We start from the raw sequence: 25081 nt of genomic DNA on the forward strand, positions 1-25081 counted from the left end.
TGTGGATTGGCATAGAAGTGGTGGATATGAGCTGACACACAAATCGATGGAATGCTTTGATTAGAGGCATTCTAATGTGGACCATGCATGACTATCCCGGACTAACAGAATGCTCAGGTGATTTACACTCCTCACTCAATACTGTAAATCTTGGTTTCTCTCAAGCTGATCTATTGTCATGTGTATACATGCAGGGCTTTAAACAAGCGGATACAGAGCATGTGTCACATGTGGACCTAGACTGAATGCACGTAGGGCGCCCTCATTGAAGAAGCAAATCTATGAAGGTCATCAAGCGTATCTTCCAGAGAATCATGTGTTAAGCGAGGGCTTTTTGGAAAGAGAGCAGAAGGAGATGTGTGATGACGGATTGCCCCCAGGGATGAAGAGACTATCTCTATGGTACGAGTTACCATACTGGCCCCGACTCATGATCAATCACTTGCTTGATCCAATGCACATATTCAAGAATGTGGGTAATCTACTATGGGACCATCTGACTGGCAAGAAAGATACATTGGGAGCTAGGGTTGAAATGTGGATCGTATGGAGCAATATTGGCCGCAAACAGCGTCCGATGGATCGATAAAAATCCCTAAAGTACCATGGATTTTCACAGGAGCCCCAGAATGCAAAGTAAAAGAGACCATTCGATCTTTGCGGACCCACACTGGCGTAATGCACTCGCTCCGAACGTGTTTTACTAAAGAAGGAAAGCTTACCGGTTTGAAGTCACATGACTGGCATAAAATGTGTCAGTTATGTTCATAGTGGAATATATCATAGTGGGAATTGTGTAACAAATTCGTGTGTGGATTTTAATATCATTGCTGCACGTGTTTTGCACTTGTTACGAGACTGGGCACCCTCCTGTTGTAGTGGTTAGCTGCAATTGGGATAGCTAGACGTAATGGTTAATTATGTGCTATCTATTTATTTTACTAATTGAGTTGATAATGATTTTGTAGAATGGAATGTGGGGAGTTGATGAAGAGGCGACGGCAATTAATCTTGGCTTTTATATTTGCACAGTATCTTAGAACATCATTGCAATAAGCCACTATGGCTCTGTAAATAGTTCTAGTGGGAACTCCCCTTATGGGTCATGCAAGAACTAATGAGCTTCCCTCACTTGCAAAAGTAAAGTGGTTGTAAAAAGAGGGGCCTCAATTTTTGGCACCTTAAACTCGAAATAATATATTAAATACCAACTCCACAAGAGAGGTGCCGTGGAGTTTGGGGCTAGATTTAGGCCTTTCTCTTGCAGATTCTCTTCTCTACTCTCTTATGCTATGGTTATTTGCTGTGTACTCTCTAATCTAGTCTCCATCTCTTACACATCTCTTACACTCTCTTACAAGCTTGTCTATGTCAATTCTATGTTTACTGTTGTGTGAAGAGGGGGAGATCGAAGTCCCCCCTTGAATTTTTCGAAAGCTTGTAATTCTGTTGTGGCTTCACAATTCCTCAAAATCCTTCAAAGCTTCAACCTTTCCCGAGTGGAGCCGTAGCCGTGTCGATCATATCGCTTCGTCAATTAAATTAGGCAATTAACTCCTTTCTTTCCTCTCTTTCTCACCTTCACAATCCGCACTAATTAGGCATTAAATTTGAGAACTGAGACTTTCCCTACCGTATCGTAATATCATGAAGCCGAAACTACTACGAACCATCCCTTGAACAAGCCATCGTCCATTACTTCAACCACTAAGAAGCTTCACTACCATAGCCAAAGGCTTTGAATTTTCGCTTGCCATTGTTTTTGGGACAAGGGAGATCGGGTGCCACGAAATTCAACCTACTTGCAGACGCACCGTCGGACCGCTCATTTCTCTGGCAATTTCCCAGTGCATCGCCATTCTGGACTGGACGCCATCGCTCTTTTTCAGCTAAGTACATTACATTTCTGTTATTTATTTTATTTTATTCCGCATATTGCATCTGTGAATATCACCAAATAGCCTTTTTAAGCATTACCATTTAATTATTTATTAATATATATATATATATATATATATATTTATAAAAAAAAGAAAAAAAGAAAAAGAAAAGCACGCAATCATGGCACATCTTCCTCATGCACCCATGATTGCAGAGCAACTTCAAAATTTGCAGCAATCACTCACATATGAACGCATGCGAAGGCAAGAACTTGAAGATAAATTATTGCATTCTGCACGTACCGAATCTGCACCGGCACCCAAGAAAAACAAAATTAGGAGAAAAGCCTTCACTTTCAAAGATTTTGATGGCACTAAAGATGCTAACACGGTTCTAGCATGGGTTAGTCAACTAGATGACTATTTTCATGATGAAGACTTTTCCGAGCGTGAAATGGTAAAGTGTGCATCTAATCATCTCACTAGCAGCGCTGCATTGTGGTAGAACGCCACCAAACAACATGGAAGAAGACCACGTACATGGAATGCATTTAAAAAAGTGTTCTTACCCCAATTTTTGCCCACACAGTACAAAGCTAAAGCACGACGTCAATGGGATTTAATTCGACAGGGTAGAAATGAAGATGTACAAGGTCACACTGACCGTTTTTGGAATTGTCTAATTCAATTGCAAGCTATTGAACATGTTAGTTGCAGGAAATTGAAGCGAAAGTACATATCAGGCTTGGCACCACAAATTAGTGCTGAGGTAGATATGTTCGAACCAGATTCTCTGTCAAAGGCCATTAACTTGGCTCTCAACGCAGAAAAGAAGAAAGGTGGACATTCCTCTCACGCTAATCAACCTGCTATAACACTAACCGCAACAAGAGACCTCCTTTCTCTCCTAACTTTGACATAAGCAAACACCAAAGCCGTACCTTTTTCAAAAGACGAAGATTTGACAATCCTCCTACCTGTTGGAATTAGGGTTGCAGAGAAACACACACAGCTTGGAGAAGACGAAGGAAGCTCAAGGCACACAATAGAGAGTGTATTCCTTAGTGTGCAATGGAAAGATAGATAGCCCTAGAGTGATGGGCGTATATACAATGCACGGGGGAAAAAACCTCCTAAAGAGGGAAAAAATGCCCCGGCGGTCCTAGTGTGTTCACACACATCACTACCACATGTATATGGTAACAAATCCCCCCTGGAGTGATGCGGTGAACGAGAGCTGGCACATGAGTAAAGGGAAGTGCCATGCCCTGAGGACAGGATCAGTCCACAAAGGGGAGTAAGCCCAAAGCTTTGCGGAAAGCTTCAAGCTTCTCACGAGACAATGCCTTTGTGAAAAGATCTGCAAGGTTGTCCTGTGTTGGCACATAAGCCAAGCTGATCTCTCCTGCTGAGAGCCTCTCCCTGACATAGTGGTAATGCACCTCAATGTGCTTTGTGCGAGCATGAAAAACTGGGTTCCTCGCAACTGCCAATGCGCTCTGACTGTCAGTGTAGATAGTGTTGGCAGTGTCCTGTCCAACACCCAAGTCAGCCATAAGGCGTCTGAGCCATACACACTCAACCGTAGCTGTGAAGACTGCCCTGTACTCAGCCTCACAACTCCAAGTGGCCACAGTAGGTTGCTTCTTGCTCAACCATGATATACATGAACTGCCAAGCATGAAACAAAAACCACTTGTGGACACTCGCGTGTCAAAACAACCAGCCCAATCTGAGTCCGAAAAAGCATGTAAGTCTGGCGGCAATGATCCCCCCTTGGGATAAAACAAGCCAAGATGTAAAGTGCCACTAAGGTAGCGGAAAATCCTCTTGACAGCCTGCCAATGCTTAGACCCTGGGCTATGCATAAATCTGCTGACCTGCGAGACTGCAAACTGAATATCTGGCCTCGTGTTGCATACATAAATGAGGCAGCCAACAGCAGTTTGGTAAAGAGTGACATCAGCAGGATCGCCAGCATCATGTAGACTCAACTTCAAACCTGTTTCCATGGGAGTGGCAATAGGTTTGCAATCCTCAAGTCCAAACTTACATAGCAATGTCTCTATGTAACTTTTCTGACACAAGGCAATACCACCATCACACTGCTTAAACTGTATACCCAAGTAATGATGCAACAGCCCCAAATCTTTCATCTTGAAAGTAGCATTCAAATCAGCCTTAAATTCAGCAATATGTCTCTCATTTGGTCCAGTGATCAGCAAATCATCAACATAAAGAACCACAATGAGAAATACATCATCCTCACGCTTTACATACAATGTGCTTTCTGTTGGACTGTTACGAAAGCCTCGTTTAACCAAATGAGTGTCAGCTTTCTCATACCAAGCACGAGGAGATTGCTTCAACCCATACAAAGCCTTCTTACACTTGCACACTTTGTCCTCTTGTCCTTTTATGACAAAACCGCGAGGCTGCGTTACATAAACTTCCTCAAATATGTCACCATTCAAGAAAGCAGTAACAATGTCTGATTGATGTACATCCCAACCAAAATGAGCTGCCAATGCACATAGAAAACGCACAGTAGTCATACGACAAGTGGGAGCAAAAGTCTCTTCATAATCTATGCCTTTTTGTTGTGCATAACCCTTTGCAACAAGTCGAGCCTTATGGCGATCGATCTCACCATCCGGCTTGCGTTTCAACTTGTAAACCCACTTCGTACCAATGGCCTTTTTGCCAGGAGGCAAATCACATAAAGTCCATGTGTCATTCTCTATAAGTGCATCATATTCTGATTTCATGGCAGCAATCCAATTTTCTGAATTCTGTGCTTCATCAAAAGACAGAGGCTCCTCAACATCATGTAAACTAGACACAGCCAAAGCATAACAATCTGATGCATAAGATGCATGGCGAGAGCCTGAACGAGTACGACTAGATAAAGGTGCATCCAATTTACTGTCACGCAAAGTGTGCACCAGCCATTTTGGCATACCTCTAGCCTGCTCATTTTCAGCCCTTTCCTCATCAAGTACATCATGTACATCTGCATCAGTAATAGGCTGTTCTAAAACATTTTCAGAAACCCCCATAGGCTGTACATTTGCCTCATTGGAACTTACATTCGTATTTCCACCACTGAAAAGAGGCAACAAAGTGTCATAAATGTCCTGTGAGCTTACATTACTGTCTCTAGTACATGACAGCAAGGGTTGAACAGAATCTTCCACAAACACTACATCCCGTGAAACCAAAATACGTTTTGTTTGCGGATGATACAACCTGTAACCTTTGCTTTCAGCACTATAACCAACAAAAATACATTTGACAGCCTTATCATCCAATTTTCTGCGCTGCACTTGTGGCACCAAAGCATATGCCAAACAGCCAAAAACACGCATGTGCTCAATAGAAGGTTTTCTATCATGCCATGCTTCATATGGAGTAATAGACTGCAAAGCTTTCGTAGGACACCTGTTAAGTACATAAGTGGCACACATGATGGCCTCAAGCCAAAAAGAATGCGGCAAAGCTTGACTTTTGACCATACATCGTGCCATTTCCGTTAGTGACCTGTTTTTTCTCTCAGCAACACCATTTTGCTGAGGTGTATAAGGCACTGTACATTGGTGTTTTATCCCACGACTAGCCAGAAATGCATTAAATTCATGAGACATATACTCCCCCCCTCGATCGGAACGGAGGGTGCCCATAGTACATTTTGAGACATTTTCAGCCATAGCCAAAAATTGTTTGAAGCACATAAAAACTTCGGACTTTGCTTTAAGCGGAAATACCCATGCATGCCTGGAGTAATCATCAATGAAAGTCACGAAGTACAGGTAATTGCCCAAGGACGGAGTTTGCATGGGCCCACAAACATCACTATGCACAAGCTGCAACCTGCATGTGGCCCTAACTGAACCATCCTTTGGAAACTTAGAACGCTGCATTTTACCCAGAATACAGCCTTCACAAACATGTTTGATAGGTGCTTCAAGAGGCGGCAAAGAAGCAACCATAATAGATTTCTGCAAACGCAGCAAACTGGCAAAATTCAGATGACCAAAACGTGCATGCCAAAGTTTTGCATCTGAAATAGCCCTTGAATCTGCAACAGCATTTGCAAAATTTTGTCCACACTTGTCATACAAAGTGAGCTTATACAGCCCACGGCACAAAAGCCCAGATGCAACAATTTCATCACCAAAACTGAGATCATGAACTGTACATCTGTCATCCACAAATTTGACTACAAGTCCAAGTCTAGCAAGTGCGGATACAGACAATAGATTCTTCTTGATCCCAGGTACATAAAGTGCATCAACAAGTGTCAAGGAACTGCCATTAGCAGCAGTGAGCACAATCTTTCCAACTCCCTGAACTGGATAAGAGGCGTTGTTGGCACAAGTGACTGAATTCCCATGAGGGACAGACTCGAGAGAGGTAAACAATTCACGATGTGAGGTAATGTGCTTTGTAGCACCACTGTCGAAATACCACACATGTGAATCTGCAGCAACTGACAAGCATGCATCATGGACAGCAGGATTGTAAGTGCACTCTGCGCTAAAAGCCCATTCTGCATCAACATCAGCATCAAAATCTCCTTTCACAGAAGACTCAACAATGGCTGCATTTGTAGTGGAACCAGCATTTGCAGTGGAACCACCCTCTTTCTTCTTAGCCTCTTTGGCCTTCAACTTAGGACACGACTTGATCAAGTGATCATTGGCTTTACAATAATGGCAACGCATCTTCTTTTTGCCCTTATCACCAGAATTGCCAGACGAAGTGCTGCCAACAGAAGCATTAGGAACAGAATTTTTGCCACTCGCAGTAGAACCATAAGAAGTGGCTGCATTACTGTTACCACCCTTTCTTTGAGAAGCAATAAAAGCCTGCTCAACTGCACGCTGCCTAGTCCTGTTTTTTCTAGAAAGTGACTCTTGCAACAGCAATGTGCATAATGCATCAAACTTGACAACTTCAGGATTTCCTTGGGTCATCAGTCTCCAAGTACTAGCAAAAGTCTGGTAGGAATCTGGTAAGGCATCAAGAACAGTCTGCACAAGGGAACTGTCAGAAATGACTTCACCTGCAGAAATGAGTTGCTCATTGATATCCTTGACACTAGCAAGGAAAGTGTCCATATCATCTTCCTCATGCATAATCTTCGACTCTAGCTCTTTACGCAGCAAAGCAATTTTAGCCTCATTGCGGCTTGCATAAAGACCTGCTAGAATATCCCAAGCCTGTTTTGCAGATTTTGCTGAACGGATGTGAGGAATAATGGTGCGCTTCACAGACAACGCAATCAATGCATGGGCCTGCGCATCCTTAACATCCCAACGAGCTTGTTCTGCTATAGGCAAAACAACTCTAACAGCTGCAATCCTTGCAGCAAGACCTGCAACATCCTCAATATCGCCTACATCTTCAGAACCAGGACGTACATCAATGCCCTGCACAATGTTCCAGACACCTTTTGACACAAGAACGTGTTGCATCATATAAGCCCACATAGGGTAGTTGTCCCCATCCAACCTGTCCTCAGCAGCAAACATCTTGAACACATCTGTGTTGTTGTTGTCAGCCATGGTAAATGCTGCACCTGATGTGAAAACTGCCCGAAAATAGGAGAAATGGAGCGGGAACAACTTGTGCTATATAGCACAAACCGTAGAAGACTATAAGGCACCTGTTATGCAGAAAACGGCACTGACAGAAAATCTGCACAAAATGACGAAATAACCTGTGTAGTACTGCCCGTAGTGGAAACGGAGGCCGAAATGAGCCCAAATCAAAATTCTGAGCAGACCGAGCTCTTCGAGCTCACCCAAAATATTTGTCGACCTGCGAACGCTTGCCAAAGCTCACTGAAATCGGAGAAAGTGAGCAGGCGTGTGCTGGAGCAGCTGGCGACTTAGCCCGGGAGGACGTGACCTGCTCTGATACCAATTGTTGGAATTAGGGTTGCAGAGAAACACACACAGCTTGGAGAAGACGAAGGAAGCTCAAGGCACACAATAGAGAGTGTATTCCTTAGTGTGCAATGGAAAGATAGATAGCCCTAGAGTGATGGGCGTATATACAATGCACGGGGGAAAAAACCTCCTAAAGAGGGAAAAAATGCCCCCGCGGTCCTAGTGTGTTCACACACATCACTACCACATGTATATGGTAACACTACCACTACTCAACCTCATACGAACAACAACCACAACAACACTCAGCAACGAGGCAACCAACATCCCTTCAACCAGCGTTCTCCTCCAAATTCTAATGGTAACAAAAAGGTGAAGTGTTTTAAATGCTTTCAGTATGGTCACTATGCAGATAAGTGCCCAAATGTTCATGTTAAGGGCAATGGTCAATCCAACAGCCTTTCCAATGGAGTCAACAGAAATTCAAATAAAAAACCCTTCAACAATAACTGCCCCAACGGAGCTACTCTTAACCTCATCGAAGATGCTATACCTGACGACAACGAGCTGGAAGTTAACTACGGTGAGGGATATGATCCTGATTATGATAACGATGACAACCCATCCTCAGGTAATCCTATATCTCCTCACACTTTGTTTAAAGTGCAAGGCACTGTTAAGGGTGAAAATGTCACCATTCTGCTAGATGATGGTAGTAGCCATGATTTCATTTCCACACGATTGGCACAACAACTATCACTCTCTGAAATTTCATCACCTCACAAGGTCAAAACTGTTTTTACTAATCAACGTTTTAATTGTAAAACTCAAGTCACTGCTGAAGTTTGCATTGGTGAATTCACACAAGCACGTACATTTTTGGTAGCACCATTGCATGGTCTTGACATGATTTTGGGAATGCCATTTCGTCATAAATTTGACCCATTGATTAATTATAAAACACGTACAATGTCTCTCACTCATAATAATAAAAATTTCTCCATCCAAGCAACATTGGCACATCAAAAATTTCCACTCCTCTCTCACACTCAAGCCAAACGAGCAATTCGAAAATAGGGGAAAACATATCTAGTATTGGTAAATCAAATTTCTGCTGAAACTGAAACTTCACGTCATTCCACAAACGATGAATTTCTCTCACAATTTAAAGATTGTTTCATGCATGATCTGCCACTTGGAATTCCACCATCACGCCCAGAAGACCACAAAATTGACATCATACCGGGTAGTGAACCTCCTTGTAGAGCACCTTATCGTGTAAATCCTACCGCACACAGGGAAATACAAACTCAAATCACTGATTTACTTGACCGAGGCCTAATCCGACCTAGTAGTTCACCATACGGAGCTCCAGTACTTCTTGTCAAGAAGAAAAATGGAACCTTTCGTATGTGTATCGACTACAGGGCTTTAAAAAAGATCACCATTAAGAATAGGTTTCCTATTCCTAGAGCGGATGACCTATTAGACAAACTGAAAGGGGCACACATCTTTAGCAAAATTGACCTTAAATCAGGATATCACCAAGTCAAAATGTTTGAACATGACGTCTACAAAATTGCTTTCAAAACACAAACTGGACACTATGAATTTCTTGCCATGCCATTTGGTTTGACAAATGCACCAGCTACATTCACACGCATGATGAATCGCATTTTCATTGACCATCAAGATTTTGTGATTGTATTTTTTGATGACATTTTGGTATTCAGTAAATCTGAAGCAGAGCATAAGCAGCATTTAACACGTGTATTTGATCTGCTTGCACAAAATCACTTGTATTTGAATCCTGAAAAGAGTTCATTTTTTCAATCTGAAATTGAATATTTGGGACATATTGTATCAGGTAAGGGAATACATGTCGATCCAAAGAAAATTGAAGCCATTCAATCCTGGCCTAGACCCAAAAACTTGCATGAGCTACGATCTTGTATTGGTCTTTGTAGCTATTACAGGAAATTTGTTCGTAATTTTGCTTACAAAGCACATTATTTGACTCTCTTATTGAAGAAAAACACGCCTTATGAATGGACTGATTTGCAAGAAAGCTCATTTAATGCACTTAAACATGCTTTGACTAATGCACCTGTATTGCAATTGCCTGATTTTGAAAGACCATTCTTTGTGGTAGTCACTGATGCTAGTGGAAAAGGTATCGGTGCAGTCCTCATGCAAGATAACCATCCAATTTCTTTCGGAAGTCATAAATTCAAACCGTCTGAAACAAAGTTTAGTACTTATGATAAAGAGTACTCCTGTGGTACATGCATTGAAAATTTGGAAACACTATGTAATGGGTACTGAATTGATCATTAAAACTGATCAACAAAGTATCAAATATTTACTCTCTCAGCCCTTAATAGATGATAGACATATTAAGTGGGCCTCTTTTATTCAAAGTTTTCAGCCCAACATTCAATACCAACCTGGTAAAGAAAACGTTGTAGCTGATGCTTTGAGTAGAAGATCCTCACTTAATCATCTATCAACCATTACGGGAACTTCATTTGACACTATGCCTGACACTTATGCACATGATGATGACTTCAAAACGACATGGTTGCACATGCTTGATAATTATGTACACACATTTCTCGAATACACTATTCAAGAAAACTTCCTTCATTTCAAACAAAAATTGTGTGTGACTAAACCTTTCCATACATTAATTATTGAAGAATTGCACAAATCCCCTTACGCTGGACATAGAGGATTTGTTGCAACTTTTCAAAATTTATGTCGTGATTTCTATTGGGCTACTATGAGAATGGATGTTAAAAAGTATGTGTCAACTTGTTTGATTTGTCAAAAAATCAAAGCAGCTACTACAGGTAAGAAACTGGGACTTTTACACCCTCTCCCCATTGGTGAAAGACCTTGGGAACATATTTCAATGGATTTTGTCACTGGTTTCCCACTCACAATGCACAAACATGACATGATATGAACTATTATTGACCGTTTCTCTAAAAAAGCATATTTCGTTCCTTGTAAGAAAACACTTACAGCACATCAAGCTGCACTTTTGTTTCTTAAGACTGTTTTCCCACATCATGGTTTGCCTAAAGTGATTATTTCTGATCGAGATTCAAAATTTTGTAGTGCTTTTTGGACTACTGTGTTTGAAAATCTTGGCACTACACTTGACTTCACTTCTGCATTTCATTGTGAATCCAATGGTCAAACTGAAGTCACCAACCGCACTATTATTGACTTATTAAAGGCTTATGTTTCTTCTCAACCAAAAAAATGAGATGATTACCTACATTTTTTGCAATTTGCATACAACAACACCACTCACACTGCCATCGGTAAGTCTCCATTTGAAATTGTATATGGCCACTCTCTTCCTACTCCTGCTTCACGTCTTTCTAATGTTGTGCCTGCCGTTGATGATTTCACTACTGACTTTCATGATATTTATGCAAGTGTGCATTCTGCAATTAAACACTCACAAGAACTTTACACCAAGCATGCTAACAAGCACCGCAAGGCACACCAATTCAAAGAAGGTGATCATGTTTTACTTCACATCGAAAAACGTGGGATCAAAAGCGTTGATACTAATGTTTTTGTTAAGCTTGCTCCTCGTTTTTATGGACCTTTCAAAATTTCAGTTGTCATTAATGATGTTTCTTTTCGTTTAGAACTACCTGCACATTGGCACATTCACAATGCCTTTCACATTAGTCTTTTACGCCCATTCCGAGGACCTCTACCTACACACCACATTTATGAAGACCCACCTTCACTTGTAGACCAAGAAGAGCAACTCATCCCTGACAAAATAGTTGACCATGAGACCACCACTACACGCACTGTAATGGTTTATAACCGTTACCTTTTGACTTTCAAAGGCCGCCCTAAAGAAGATGCCAAATGGATGCCTGAAAAGTTTTTTTGCAACTTTCCCGGCCTTCTCCACACTTTCCATCACTCACGGTCCAGTTGATTTCTCTATTGAGCAACTGAGGACAGTTGCTATCCCTGGTTGGAGGGATGTTACGAGACTGGGCACCCTCCTGTTGTAGTGGTTAGCTGCAATTGGGATAGCTGGTCGAAATGGTTAATCATGTGTTGTCTATTTATTTTATTAATTGATTTGATGATGATTTTGTAGAGTGGAATGTGGGGAGTTGATGAAGAGACGACGACAATTACTCTTGGCTTTTATATTTGCACAGTATCTTAGAACATCATTGCAATAAGCCACTATGGCTCTGTAAATAGTTGTAGTGGGAACTCCCCTTATGGGTCATGCAAGAACTAATGAGCTTCACTCACTTGCAAAAGTAAAGTTGTTGTAAAAAGAGGGGACTCAATTTTTGGCACCTTAAACTCAAAATAATATATTAAATACCAACTCCACAAGAGAGGTGCCGTGGAGTTTGGGGCTAGATTTAGGCCTTTCTCTTGCAGATTCTCTTCTCTACTCTCTTATGCTATGGTTATTTGTTGTGTACTCTCTAATCTAGTCTCCATCTCTTACACATCTCTTACACTCTCTTACACTCTCTTACAAGCTTGTCTATGTCAATTCTATGTTTACTGTGTGTGTGTGTGTGTGTGATAGTCTAGGTGAGTGTGTGTGCTTGCAAAATTGGAAGAAGAGGTGGACAGGTTGATGGTGATTGCTTGGAATCTTGTGTTGAATATTTTAAGCGGTCGATCTCCCCCTCTTCACACAACAACACTTTATTTTATCGGTTGCCATTGAGGGACGTTTGTCTCTTGACGTCCGTAACACAATCTACAAACTTGCGAAGTTGGTGCAATGGATCTCACAAAAGGAGATCAACATAGACTCCATACTATTCGTCAAACTAAACGCTGCGGAGGTTGTCTGCATGTTTGAGAAACATTTTCCTAATACCGTGCTAACCATTCAGGTGCATCTTCTTGTTCACATAGTTGATGAGGTGGAAATAGCTGGCACAGTACATTCCAGATGGATGTTCTTTTTAGAACGTTTCATGAAAACGCTCAAGGGATATGTGCGTCAGAAGGCACGTCCAGAGGGTAGCATGGCAGAAGGTTGGATGGTATCAAAGTCCCCAGTCTACATTGGAGAGTGGCTAGACGGATTTGATAAAGCCCGGGACACGCTATCGAGAACCATAGATGATGAGCGCATATATGGGATTGTCATGTGCAATCTCGGTGTTGAGAAGAAGATGACAAAATATCTAGAGGCTAAATTCAACTGATTTTGCATGCTTCACAATCCAGTGATGCAAAAGTGGATTTACAATATGAGGATGCAAAGCAAAGGCTTCTTATTCACGAGAAGAAGGTGCATTATTTATAGTTGATGATGATGTTTTCTTCCACCATGACGTATCTTTTCATATCATGAGGACTGTTCTCACGTGTTCTCTTTCTCTCTCCCCTTTCATTGTGTAACTAGTATGTGACCCGCGCGTTGCTGCGGCTAGAAAATGCATGTCTTCTATTCTTACAACTACAAAGGTGGAAAATTATATAGATTCTATTATTCTACATAAACTCTCTTGAATTTCAAAAAAAGGATTCACAACATCTCTCTGTGGATTCTCAAATAAAAATATACATGCAAGAGGCAACAAATATTCCTTTAATACCAAGCTTGGCAAGTTCTCACACATTACGTAGCATTTTCTAGCCCTTATTCAATGGATCTACGTTCTTTATAGCTATTGAAGATAAAACACACACGCACACACACACAAAGACATGGAGAAGCGTTCGAAATGTGATTCCGAGAGATATCGAGTAGATCTCCACAGAACAAAAATTCCGTAAAAGGTTTTGCGACATTTTCCTCTGCTTCCTCGCATCAAGCATTTCTTCAAATGTAAGTCCATGGCCACCCTAGCATCATGGCATGAGGAGAATAAATCTTCGGATGGTGTGCTACGAATTCCTGCAGATTGCACAGCGTGGAAACATATAGATGGAGCATGGTGGGATTTTGCTAAGGAAGCTTGAAATTTGCGCTTAGGCATGGCTATGGATGGTGTAAATCCATTTGGTCAAAGATAAACATCTTACAATGTATGGCCCGTTGTCATCGTCAACTACAACATTCCCCCATGGTTGACTACAAAGAAGGGGCACCTATGGCTAAGCTTGATTGTGCTGGGGCGATATAAAGTGAAGAATATGGATGTGTATCTTCATCCACTATTGGAAGAGCTACAAAAATTGTGGATTGGCATAGAAGTGGTGGATATGAGCTGACACACAGGTCGATGGAATGCTTTGATCAGAGGCATTCTAATGTGGACCATGCATGACTATCCCGGACTAACAGAATGCTCAGGTGATTTACACTCCTCACTCAATACTGTAAATCTTGGTTTTTCTCAAGCTGGTCTATTGTCATGTGTATACATGCAGGGCTTTAAACAAGCGGATACAAAGCATGTGTCACATGTGGACCTAGACTGAATGCACGTAGGGCGCCCTCATTGAAGAAGCAAATCTATGAAGGTCATCAAGCGTATATTCCAGAGAATCATGTGTTAAGCGAGGGCCTATGGAAAGAGAGCTACCGAGGATGTCTGCACAAGCATAGTTAGAGTAGAAGGAGATGTGTGATGACGGATTGCCCCCAGGGATGAAGAGACTATCTCTATGGTACGAGTTACCATACTGGCCCCGACTCATGATCAATCACTTGCTTGATCCAATGCACATATTCAAGAATGTGGGTAATCTACTATGGGACCATCTGACCAGCAAGAAAGATACTTTGGGAGCCAGGGTCGACCTTAGAAATGTGGATCGTATGGAGCAATATTGGCCGCAAATAGCGCCCGATGGATCGATAAAACTCCCTAAAGTACCATGGATTTTCACAGGAGCCCAAGAATGCAAAGTAAAAGAGACCATTCGATCTTTGCAGACCCCCACTGACGTAATGCACTCGCTCCGAACGTGTTTTACTAAAGGAGGAAAGCTTACTGGTTTGAAGTCACACGACTGACATAAAATGTGTCAAGAATGTTCATAGTGGGAATTGTGTAACAAATTTGTGTGTGGATTTTAATATCATTGCTACACGTGTTTTGCACTTTATTTTATCGGTTGCCATTGAGGGATGTTTGTCTCTTGACGTCCGTAACACAATCTACAAACTTGCAAAGTTGGTGCAATGGATCTCACAAAAGGAGATCAACATAGACTCCATACTATTCGTCAAACTAAACGCTGCGGAGGTTATCTGCATGTTTGAGAAACATTTTCCTACTACCATGCTAACCATTCATGTGCATCGTCTTGTTCACATAGTTGATGAGGTGGAAATAGCTGGCATAGTACATTCCAGATGGATGTTCTTTTTAGAACGTTTCATGAAAACGCTCAAGAGATATGTGCGTCAGAAGGCACGTCCGGAGGGTAGCATGGCAGAAGGTTGGCTGGTATCAGAGTCCCCAGTCTACATTGGAGAGTGGCTAGACGGATTTGATAAAGCCCGGGACACGCTATGGCGAACCATAGATGATGAGCGCATATATGGGATTGTCATGTGCAATCTCGGTGTTGAGAAGAAGATGACGGAATATCTAGAGGCTAAAATCAACCGATTTTGCATGCTTCACAATCCAGTGATGCAAAAGTGGATTTAACAATATGAGGATGCAAAGCAAGAGCGACAAAGGGCACGTTGTATAACGCTCTTTTGATGTTGCGCTCACATCCTGGGCAAAAGAGACGATAAGAAGCACTATTACTGCTTACTTAGCGTCTCTTTCACTCGATCAACTAGATTTAGTGGTGAAAGAGATGCTCAGAAGCACTACTACTGCTTCTTACCGTCTCTTTCACCCGATCAACTAGATTTAGTGGTGGGGCAAGCAACATCTATGAGCAGATACGGACTTCCTTCTCAATTACAGCTTCAGTCTCCATCGCACCCGGAGCGCAGTGCTTTTACAAATTCACCCTCATTCAACGAAAACTCTCTACACAGGAATCCCTCCTTCTCTCTCTCTCTCTCTCTCTCTCTCTCTCTCTCTACTTGTCCATGTTTTCTACTCCATTCATTCAATATTAAGTTTAAATGTTCGTGTGTTTAATGCAGGTATGGATGATGATGAGTTTCTTTCTTTTTTGTCACCCCCATAGAGACGGTGGTACGTGGAGCGTCATCGCTCTGGCGCACCATCGCGCGTTCCTACTCCATCCGCATCCCCCTCTGTTTCGGAGTATTCAGCGCGCTCCGAAGCTTCGGTGTCGATGAGACGATATTCACACTTGTCTAGGCACCAGTGCTTTAGTGGTGGCGGTGGTGGTTGTTGTGGGGATGCCACCGCCGATGCTTCGATACCGCCTTGTGTTCGACGAGGCTCTTTACCCTCCCCTTCTTTGCCCGCCTCGACACCAACCACGGCATCGCCATCGACACCAGGTTTTTCATGGCTGACTGCCGTCCTAGTGGCTACACACCACTAGCTACTCCTCCAGGAGTCACTCCAGTGGACACTCCTCGCTTCGGGGCTCAGACTCCAGTGGAGACACCTGACGTCCGTACCCCCGTTGACACGCTGCTAGAGACCCCTACCGGGACACCCAGGTTCACACGTCAGCGGTGAGAGGGCTTACGTTACTCTGTCGACTTCAGCGAGACGGCATCATCTTGGATGATGAAGGCAAGAAGGTGATTTCGCACATGCGCGGTCTTTGCTCTCAGGTGTTTAGACACTACATACTAAACACCTGGAGTGAAGTACCAAATGATTTAAAAGACAGAGTCATCATCATGCTTCATGATGAGTTTCTCGTTCCAACACGGGATGAGCGCTTCAATGAAGACGTGATGAAGGTTCGAATGCGCGAATACTGCAAGCACAAGCGTTCCCAAGTGCAAAAAGCAATCAAGCATGGGTGGAACAGACAAGATTGGCTGGCCAAAGAAGATTGGAAGAATGCGAAGAAAACAGCGCGCGAGAATCTCGACAAGTGGAAGCAACAAAAGGAGGCAGCCAGAGCGCGAATAGAGGCAGGGAGCTCGCACCACTTGGGGAGCGACGGGTGGGTATCATTTGAGGTCGATTTTGTAAGTGTTTTCGCATTGCTCTTTATGTTTGATAGTTTAGGGTTTATGGGTTTTTAAATTCGAACATAATGGATTCTTTGTATGTTTTGACAGTGGTCACAGGACGTGATCCCACACCGTACGAGCGTGAGTACGTAGGCAGAAAGGGCTTAAATGCCGTGATGGACATTCTGAGTTCTCACGGCGGTACGGTTAGTATTAGGGTTTACTCTTTTCGATTTGTTGTATTGTTTTATAAACGTCGCTATATCTTTATACTTACAAAAAGTCATCTTATTGTTTTTTTTTGCAGAATCCGACAGATACTCCGCTTGGACGCGATGAGACGTCTGATTAAACGAAGTCAGTCTAGCCGTAGCTAGATAGCATTAGTTTCTTTTTGTCATAGCTTATGTATCATGAGACGACTTTTATACATCTCGATGAGACGTCTGATTAAACGACGTCAGTCTAGCCGTAGCTAGATAGCATTAGTTTCTTTTTGTCGTAGCTTATGTATCATGAGACGACTTTTATACGTCTTTTTGAAAACCATGCATATTTTTTCAATAATGACAATGGTGTTGTGACTATTACATTTGCAAAGTTTAACAATCAAGTGATTTTGGCTATGATGTGTACAATTGTCATTGATTTACTTTCATCAATTCACGCTTGTTAGTTTTGTATCTTTATTTTGCAAACAATACGTACTAAGGATGATGGAGTTAATGGTTATATTGTCTTGTGGGTGACTATTTTGGGTCTATATCTACCTTTGCACTTTTTTTCAAAGGTGAATCAATTAATGAAACATTCAATATGGTTGATGGGTGAATGACCTGCCACCAAAAATTTTTCCTCTCGGACGTCGCTATGAACGTCGCTATAGATGGCTTGCAAATGTCGCTATATAGCGACGGTTATAGCGACGCGTATATCGACCGCTATAGCGACGTTCCCGTATCGACGCTGTTAGTGACAGTCTTAGCGACGGCGGGGGTTATACAAACCCAATGTATTTCCCTCTCTAACAGCGTCACAAGAGCACATAACCTCTTGTAGTGACACACACACACACACACACATATATATATATATATATATATGTGTGTGTGTGTGTGTGTGTGTGTGTGTGTGTGTGTGTGTGTGTGTGATATATATATATATATATATGTATGTATGTATGTGTGTGTGTGTGTGTATACAATATATATATATATATGTGTGTGTGTGTGTGTGTGTGTGTGATATATACACACACACACACACACGTATATATATATATATCACACACACACACACATATGTGTATAATACACACACACACACACACGTGATATACACACACACACACACACACACGTATATATATATATATATTGTTGAGATGTAGAGAAAGAGAGAGACGAGACAAGAGACACACCATATACGCTCCCAAAGACTGATTCATATTGAGGACAAGATACAAATATATAGGTGAGACCAAGTTGAGTAGAGTGAGCCATATATAGCTCCAACACCCCCACTCAAACAAAGGTCTCTAGCTTTGGATGAAAAAACCCTTGGGGAGTTCAAGGGAAAAACCCAAGCCCCTATACAATGTGAAAATATGAACCAGCGATGATGATGTGAAAGTGAATTGTGCATCTATGTACAAATATTCAAGTGACTTAGAGATCACAATGTGCAAATGTGGAGTGTGCATAGTGCATGGTACCTAAAAGATTACAATGTCATATGTACAAAGCTATTACAATAGCAAAGAAGCTAATCTAGAAAGAGTGAGGTCGAAGCAACTCCAAGCTCCGAGCGCAAGAGGATGAAACGTGACTCGTTGAGGCCTTTAGTCAAAATGTCTGCAATCATCTGGTCACTTGGACAGTGTTCAACCATAATGGTTCCTTTGCGTACTTCATACCTGACATAATGATAATGGACAGCAATGTGCTTTGACTTATTATGTTGAACATAGTCTTTTGCAAGACTAATAGCACTTTGGTTGTCACACCGCAAGGGTGTGCTAGAAAGAGGAGAGTGACCAATATCAACTAGCATTTGTCGAAGCCAAATCAACTCACGAGCTGCAAGTGATGCCGCAACATATTCTGACTCAGTCGTAGAAACTGCAACACAACGTTGTTTCTTGCTAGTCCAAGAAACAAGACAACCATTTATAAAGAAGCAATTTCCACTAGTAGATCACATAGATAAATGTGAGCTTGCCCAGTCTGCATCTGTGTAACCCAAAAGAGAAAGAGATTGCATAGAATCCGATGTGAGTTGTCGTCGATAGACTAAACCAAAATCTGTAGTGCCTTTCAAGTATTTCAACACACGCTTTGCAGCAGACCAATGCTTAAGAGAAGGACATGCAAGATGTTGTCCAAGATAATTAGCAGCAAACAAAATATCAGGACGAGTGTTCATGCCAACAAACTGAAGACATCCAATCAAGTTAGCATAAGGTTGATTTGTGACAAGTTGACCGCCATTGTCAGAAGTGTTCTTCGTAGAGCTTGCAAGACAAGGTGTGTTGGCTGAATGTGCAGATTCCATACCAAATTTTTGAATAGTATCTGCAATAAACTTTGACTGTCGAAGGAATAAAATACCTTTTGTACGGTTCCGTTGGATTTGAATGCCAAGACACGAGTGAATCTCTCCAAGATCCACCATATCAAATGCAGAAGACAATAACTTTTTCACTTGCTGAAGAAATCCCAAATCATTGGAAACAAGGATGGTATCATCCACATAAAGAGCAAGAATCACAAAACTGCTACCTTGGCGTTTTATGTATAAGTTGGGGTCTGACGAGCAAGAGATGAATCCTTTAGAGGTGAGAAAAAGATCAAATTTTGTATACCAGGCTCGCGAAGCTTGTTTGAGACCATATAGTGCCTTATGGAGTTGAGCAACAAGGTCTTCTTTACCTGGAATAACAAACCCTTCTGGTTGTTCCATATAAATTTCCTCTTCCAAGTCACCATTAAGAAAAGCAGTTCGCACATCCATTTGATGAGCTTCTAAATCAAATTGAACAGCAAATGCCAATAAAACTCGAACACTTGTAATGCGAACAACTGGTGAAAGGGTCTCTTGATAATCAACACCAGCTACTTGGGAATAACCTTTTGCAACTAAACGCGCCTTGACCTTGTCAAAAGATCCATCTGCTTTTACTTTTGTCTTATACACCCACTTACATTTAATAGTTGTACGACCAGGAGGTAATTCAGTTAGTATCCATGTACCTTTAGAGATAAGAGAATCGTACTCTGCTTCCATAGCCTCTTGCCATTGATCCTTTTGTGGTGAAGAAATAGCTTCATCATAAGTAACTGGATCTTCGGAAGTAGAAAAAGCATTATCAGCAATATCGTCATCATAAACATGACATGAGCCATGTTCAAAATCAATAGGCAGATCAACAAAAATATCAATATCATCATTGGCGACATTCGGAATGGATGGTCGTGAAGAGGAAAGTTGCTCTATAGGAAGAGTTTCATCTTCTGAAAGAAATGGAAAAGCTTGAAGCAATGATTTAGTATCATTAGAATCATCCATGGACCATGAGCCTCCCATAAGCTGTTCGTTAAAAGTAGCATCACGATTCACAATTACTTTCTTGGAGGAAGGGTCATAGAATTTGTAGCCTTTGCAAGTGTCAGAATATCCAATAAAAATAACTTTAAGACCAGGAGCATCAAGCTTTGTTCGTGTTTCTTTGGGAACATGAATATAAGCAATACATCCAAAGGTTCGAAAATGAGATACAGAAGGAATGTCACCTGTCCATGCTGTGATGGGTATCTTACCAGAGGGTGCAGTAGTAGGAAGATGATTCTGAATAAATACTGCTGTCAAAGTAGCTTCAGCCCAAAAAACACGAGATAATCCAGAATGAATCAGCATACATCTTACAGCATTGAGAATAGTGCGATTCTTTCGTTCAGCAACACCGTTCTGTTGAGGCGAATATGGAATAGTGTGTTCATGATGAATTCCACTGTCAGCACAGTAACTCACAAACTCTCGAGAAACATATTCACCTCCATTGTCACTACGAAGCTTCTTAAGGCGACGACCAGTTTGAAGTTCCGCAGCCTTGTGGAATTGTTTGAAAACAGATAAGGCTTCAGATTTTTGTCTAAGTAGAAATACAGTCGTATACCTTGAGAAATCATCAATGAAAGTAATGAAGTAGCGATATTGTGATCTCGAAGAAGGTAGAGGTCCACATATATCAGTATGAACAAGATCCAATATGTCATGAGAATGAGTTGTATTTGAAAGAGGAAAGGGTTTGCGATTGTGTTTCCCAAGAGCACAAAATTCACAAATTCCCATATGAGGATGGGCTTTAAGATCCATGCCATGAACAAGATCACGACGTTGAAGATCAAGGAGTTTTGAGAAATCAGCATGAACAAAACGGTGATGCCATACTTTGCAATCATGATCACCTGGAGCAGTGACAACATTTGCTACAGCATCGTTGAGAGAGAGTTCAAACAAATTACCATTTCGAGGAGCAGTGGCTATAGTCTGTCCATCTTTCTCAATTCGGCATTTGGTATGATCAAATCCAACAAACAGACCAAGATCAACAAGTCTAGCAACTGAAAGAAGATTACGTTGAAGATCTGGTACATGTAATACTCCTCGCAAAATTCGAGTGGAAGAAGATAAGGTACCAAGATATAAGTCTCCAATACCCTTTACTTGACAAGTAGTATCATCGGCAAGATAAACAACATGTTGAACTGGCAGTGGATGATAGTTATGAAGCCACTTAGACTGATATGTCATATTTCCTGTAGCACCAGAATCGACAATAAAAAGTGATCCATCGCGTACATGAAGTATTCTGTCTGGAGCAACTGAACATAGGACGCAGCTTGTTTCTGGTACAATGTTGTTTCGATGTTCAGTAGCATATGCTCTATTCCGATCTGTGTCGAATCGACGCTTATAGCACATATGAGTGGGATGATCAGATCGTCCACAATATTCACAAGAAGAAGAAGAAGAGTCTCTAGATAAACGTGGTTGTTTTGTGGTAATATTGTGTTCTTCATCATATTGACGTACCCAACAATCATCTTCAGTATGGCCATTTCTGTTGCAGTAAGAACATTGCTTATTAGGAAATTTGAGACGAGAGAAAATATTACCGCGACGGCCACCTCTGCGGTTTCCTCGTTGAAATGGACGCCTTCGAGCATAAAAAGCCCGTTCCATCTGTTGTGACTCAGTCTCCTCGTGTGAAATCATAGCTGTTTCATGACTAGCATTACGACGTTCTTGACGTTGAGAGTATTCAATTAAAGACATGCAGGCTTGGTCGAAATCAAGACCATCTTTATTAGAGAGAATAGTAACAATGTTATCATAAGAAGAGTCCTTCACCGTATCAAGGAGAAGTGTAATCAGTTGCTTTTGTGGAACAGGATCACCGGCAGTAGCAAGTTGATTAATAATAGATTTGAAAGATTCAATATGTCCCGTCATGGCAGTACCAACTTCATATTGTAACTTGTTAAGCAACCCTCTCAAATAAAGTATTTCTGTGACAGATTTCTTCTGAAAGTTTGCAATAAGGTACTTCCATACGTCGTGGGAAGTAGGCAGTTCGTACATATCAAGCAAAAGGGAATCAGTAAGAGCAGAAAGAATATACCGACGAGCTGCTTTATCACGTCGTTGCCAATCCGTATAGGCAACATTCCAATCTTCAAATATAGGTCCTTCAGTGATAAGCACGTTATCATTATCCGTATCAACAGGCTGAGGCGGACAAACACGATTTCCAAGAACAACATCGGAGAGTTCATCGCCTTCAAGAATTAACAACATCTTTGCTTTCCAGCCTGGAAAACCTTGACCTTGGAAAGGAGGAACAGAACACTGGCCAGAAGGAAAGCCGTTGACGAGAATATTCATAGCCATATCTTGTTGCGAGAAGACGTATAAGATAAGATCGCAGAATTTGCACACCATATATGGTGAAGGCCGCAATTGAGAATGAGAGAGATATGAGGACTGCGTTCTGTCAACGATAAACGTAAGAAGGATGCTCAAGGAACTTCCAAAAATGTAAGAGACGTCACCCAAAAACGGCAGGGTAAAGGAGACGTTAATAATAAAAGAGTCCTCAAAATAGAGTGGCGTGAGATGCAAGATTGACGGACACAATATGAATAGCAAAAAGCTAAATCTTCTCGAAAAAGTTATCGCCAAAATAAGAAAAACGATCGCGGACGCTTCACGAAGAAGTAGGACGAAGAAAGCTGCGTCAAGCTCAATTGCAGTAAAAACATCATAACTTTCTGCTGCGAACTCCGATTGACGCAAACCTAGAACTCAAATCGAAGAGCTCGAGGAGACGAACAAGTTTTGGATGAAAAGTGCCATTGCGCTATGCTCCATTGCGCTTTTCCCGTTTCTCCAAATTTTGAGCAGAACAGCGAGAAAAATTGAGATGAAGTTCAGGGTGTCATGAACAAGAAAACGTAATCAACGATTAGATTGATTAGCAATAAACGTCACATAAAACACTAATCATATTCTTCTTAACACAAAACAACCACAATTAACAAGAATCAATGCTCAAAAATAAAATTTGTAGCAATTTTTGAATCTTACATGCAAATCGCATACACATACTGTTTTGTCACCATGAATTGAATCGGCGCATGATCGTTACTGCTCTGATACCATGTTGAGATGTAGAGAAAGAGAGAGACGAGACAAGAGACACACCATATACGCTCCCAAAGACTGATTCATATTGAGGACAAGATACAAATATATAGGTGAGACCAAGTTGAGTAGAGTGAGCCATATATAGCTCCAACATATATCACACACACACACACATATGTGTATAATACACACACACACACACACACACACACACACACACACACACACACATATATATATATATATGTGTGTGTGTGTGTGTGTGTGTGTGTGTGTGTGTGTATTATATATATATATATTGTATACACACACACACACACACACACACACACACACACATATATATATATATATATATAGGGCATGATATTAGGTACATAAGTCTGTCACACTCCTCTTTAGGTGAATGCAACGCAAGCTTTCACCACAAAACATAGGGATATGGACTAATTGGAATGTACCTTGCCTAAATCATCAAAGCGAGATAAGTAGTTTCAAGACACTTGCGGCACATCAACTACACTTGTGAAACATCCACATAATTATTTTTACCCTAATCACATGCATATAATTATGCTAAAAAAATTATGTTATGTGTCAGATATATCCAACTTGGCCTTGCTCCATGTTCATTCTATCTCGTAGTAGAAAGTTATAAAGATATCAGATTGTGAAATATACCAAAGCTGTTCTTGCTCATGTTTTGTTCTACCTCATTACAGAAGACCAAGATATATCATATTGCAATAAAAAACCAAATTTATCTATCAAAACTGGTCTTATTGCTCTTTGGTTCTATCTCAATTGAGAAACCAAAACACATCAAATACCAAAATATGTCAAAGCATGTCTATTTCTACTTTGGTTCTATCTCATGTTAAAAACCAAAACATCTCAGATTTACTTTTGTATTTTGAATGGTCTCTTCGGATACGTTTGCAACTCGAGCGATATCAAAAAGGGTAATTTTTGGATCGCAAAGCATGGCTGCAACGTGTATACATGTTGCGGCTATGGAGATCAGGCTGTCCTATATCAAGACTCTCATGAGTAGCCATTATAATCTCTGTCGAAGCTCACAGAGCTTTCACATTCATGCTAAGGATGGAGCAAAACCTAGGCAAGATTTTGTCTCGTGATGTAGCGGCGAAGAGACCAACTAGATATTATGATTGAATGTGAGACATCGTCTTTGATGACCTTGCAGTCACTGCTGTTGTTGGTGCCATTGAAATACCAAAGAAATCATGATTTTTCTTTGTGGATGTCACTTATGCTTGCACCGCAAAATGTTGAGATTCACCAGCTCACATCACCCTCATGCAAGGTCCAAGCATGCCGCATACGTGGTCTCTTTGTTTCTGCCTTTCAAAACATGTTCTGCATCTTTGTGAAGCTCACATGCTTTGTCCTATACGGACGACGTGAGGGGGATTTGGTCTGTGACGCGTTGTATCTCCTTGAAGGTGATTGATAAGCATTAACAGGGGATCCCTTGCTGCACCATCAATATAGATCCTCTCTGTGTCATCGCCCTCAAATACGTGCCACTC

Source organism: Adiantum capillus-veneris, chromosome 8 (genome assembly GCF_014529385.1).
Source record: "Adiantum capillus-veneris isolate H3 chromosome 8, ASM1452938v2, whole genome shotgun sequence".
Classification (NCBI taxonomy): Eukaryota; Viridiplantae; Streptophyta; class Polypodiopsida; order Polypodiales; family Pteridaceae; genus Adiantum; species Adiantum capillus-veneris.